This window comes from Schistocerca cancellata, chromosome 1, assembly GCF_023864275.1.
Source record: "Schistocerca cancellata isolate TAMUIC-IGC-003103 chromosome 1, iqSchCanc2.1, whole genome shotgun sequence".
NCBI lineage: Eukaryota > Metazoa > Arthropoda > Insecta > Orthoptera > Acrididae > Schistocerca > Schistocerca cancellata.
Genome location: NC_064626.1, coordinates 215,335,836 through 215,339,315, shown reverse-complemented (window position 1 = coordinate 215,339,315; position 3,480 = coordinate 215,335,836). Strand labels below are relative to the sequence as shown.

Below are 3,480 nucleotides of genomic sequence, written 5' to 3'. Positions count from 1 at the left end.
ACAGCGGTAACGTAAACCGGCATAATATGCAATATTGGGCAACGGAAAATCCACGATGGCTGCGACAAGTGTAACACAGCGACCTTGGAGGATTAATGTATGGTGCGGCATTATGGGACGAAGGTTAATTGGCCCCCATTTTATCGATGGCAATCTAAATGGTGCCATGTATGCTGACTTCCTACGTAATGTTCTACCGATGTTACTACAAGATGTTTCACTGCATGACAGAATGACGATGACGATGTACTTCCAACACGATGGATGTCCGACACACAGCTCGCTTGCGGTTGAAGCGGTATTGAATAGCATATTTCATGACAGGTGGATTGATCGTCGAAGCACCATACCATGGCCCGCACGTTCACCGGATCTGACGTCCCCGGTTTTCTTTCGGTGGGGAAAGCTGAAAGATATTTGCCATCGTGATCCACCGAAAACGCCTGACAACATGCGTCAGCGCATTGTCAATGCATGTGCGAACATTACGGAAGGTGAACTACTCGCTGTTGAGAGGCACGTCGTTACACGTATTGCCAAATGCATTGAGGTTGACGGACATCATTTTGAGCATTTATTGCATTAATGTGGTATTTACAGGTAATCACGCTGTAACAGCATGCGTTCTTCGAAATGATAAGTTCACAAAGGTACATGTATCACATTGGAACAACCGAAATAAAATGTTCAAAGGTACCTGCGTTCTGTATTTTAATTTAAAAAAGCTACCTGTTACCAACTGTTCGTCTCAAATTGTGAACCATATGTTTGTGACTATTACAGCTCCGTCTGTCACAAAGCGAAAAAAGTGGTCCAACTAAAACATTAATATTTATTTACGTAGTACACGAATATATAATAAAAATGGAGGTTCCTAGTTAAAAAACGCATTTGATATCCGTTTGACCTATGGCAGCGCCATCTAGCGGGCCAACCATAGCGCCATCTGGTTCCCCCTTCAAGCTAGACAAGTTTCGTTCTTCGTAGTTTTTTCTATTGACGCTTATTTCGTGAGATATTTGGCCCGATCATGATCAATAAACCACCCTGTATTTTCCACATTGTTGACTTACAGCAATATCATACGAATTTGTTTCAGTAGATGGTAGTGCTTACTTTGGTGCACACCAAATCACATTAAGAGGGTCGGAAACAAAAATTAGCAGTATTCCGTTTAACGCGATGTACACGAAGCGTGTTTCTTGGCACCTATGTAAAGCAGTCACAACTAGATGATGGAACACAAGACCGATTTGCTTACTAGGCATGATTATTTTAGTTCGCCAGGCACCGTGCCCGAGCGGTTCTAGGCGCTTCAGTCCGGAACCGCGCAGCGGTCGCAGGTTCGAATCCTGCCTCGGACATGGGTGTGTGTGATGTCCTTAGGTTAGTTAGGTTTAAGTAGTTTTAAGTCCAGGGGACTGATGACCTCGGATGTTAAGTCCTGTAGTGCTTAGAGCCATTCGCACCATATTTTAGTCCTTCTTTAGACCTGGGAACTAAGTCATCCTTGCATCCATAACGGGAAAGCTTAACGTGGAATGTTAACAGTGATGCAACGTGGTGTTTTTCGCAAACACAAATTGTTCTGGATGCAGAAGTCATGTTGACCGCCAGAAATATACCACAAAATAAACGGAGAGTGGAAGCCATTGCCACTAGATTCTTGCACCGATGCTTAATCACGTTCCCTCCAAATCTAGAAACCATGTTGGATTTTAGAGACTGATATACCAGCAAGACGAGGATACATATTCTTTATTTTGGCTCTGGGTTATTAAGTGTCAAGCAAGGCGGCGCTGCGGGTAAAACACTGGACTTGCTTCCGAGAAGGACAGTGTTCGAATCCCATCTGGACCATCCAGAATTAGTTTTTCAACGATTTCTCGCAACCAGTTAAGATGAATGCCGGGATTCATCCTCGGACACGAAATCAGAGATGGTTGTCCATGCACAGTAAGGAAACGAAGGTTTGTACCTAAGCAGCGCCTCACTTTTCTGACTTAAAATAAATCAAGTGATCCCCCTCGAATGTTCACTTAAGTCACTTGAGTGAGGGAAATACATAAAAAATGGAAATATAAAAGATAATGCCGTAAGAGTGCGACAAATTAACGAAGTCTCCTTACGCCTTCCCTCCCAGCGTAGAACACGGGTGACCATGACAACCAAGAGTTCTCCTAAATCACACACGAACACAGAAGATGAAATCTTCATCAATAGCTACAATAAGGTAGGCATTATTTTTGGGCTTGTATTGCCCTCAAATAAAAGCTCAGTATATCATATTTGCCCATTATTCGTTTGGATGGGAGGCGTCAGTTGCGTCGCCTCCGTGGCGCAATCGGCTAGCGCGTTCGGCTGTTAACCGAAAGGTTGGTGGTTCGAGCCCACCCGGGGGCGGAAATTTTATTTCTGTAAAGACAGAAGTAGCTGATCGTTTCGTATGTAATGCAGGTGAACACTTAGTTCAAGAGCTGGGTTCGCCTACAAATCTGTATCTAAATTTCCTTGTGCAGAAAGAGTGATCAAGTAATAGCTGATGCAGACAAACCTATATTCAGCATAATGATCAACAGTTATTTCGTTCCTTTTACAGTACGAAGTTTCTTTTTCATGCAGTTTCCATGTGGCTTCTTTTAGATCTGTTGGCACTAAAGCCATTTATTATAACAGTAACCTCGCCAGCCTAAAAGTAATATTCAAAAAAGGCAACAGGAGTAAGCACTAAATTGCAGGTCCATATAATTAAAGTCGATTTGCAGCAGGATTTTGAACATATATTGTATTCGAACATTGGGGAGTTACCTGGAAGAGAACGGCCCATTGACACACACTCAACACGGATTTAGAAAACATCGTTCCTGTGAAACGAAACGTCTTAACTAACACAATCTGTTGTGTGCTATTGGCAAAGGATTTCAAATTGATTCCGTATTTGTAGATTTTCAGAAAACTTTTGACACTGTACTTCACAAGCGGCTTGTAACCAAACAGCGTACATACGGAATATCATCTCACTTATGCGACTGGATTTGTGATTTCCTGTGAGAGAGGTCACAGTTCGTAATAATTGACGGAAAATCAAAGAGAAGTGATTTTTGGCGTTCCCCAAGGTAGTGTTATAGGCCCTTTGCTGTTTCTTATCTATATAAATGGTATAGGGAACTATGAGCAGCCGTCTTAGCTTGTCTGCAGATGGTGCTGGCGTTTGTCGTCTAGTAAAATCTCAAGATCAAAACAAAGGGCTAGGTCATCCATACGAGTGCTAGAAGGAATTCGTTAAACTTCGGTTACACGATGAATCAGTCAAATCTAAAGGCCTTAAATTCAACTAAATGCCTAGGACCTACAATTACGACTAATTAAACTGGAACGAACACACAGAAAATGTTGTGGGGAAGGCGAACCAAAGACTGCGATTTATTGGCAGAACACTAGAAGATGCAAAAATCTATTAAGAACGCTGTCCAGCAACAC

General features: G+C 42.5%; 1 non-coding gene across 1 annotated transcript; it reads left to right on the top strand.

Moving 5' to 3' along the window:
* Positions 1-2,329: 2,329 nt before the first annotated feature.
* On the top strand, positions 2,330-2,403 carry Trnan-guu (transfer RNA asparagine (anticodon GUU)). The gene has a single exon. It is a non-coding gene; the product is annotated as a tRNA-Asn (tRNA).
* Positions 2,404-3,480: the final 1,077 nt, after the last annotated feature.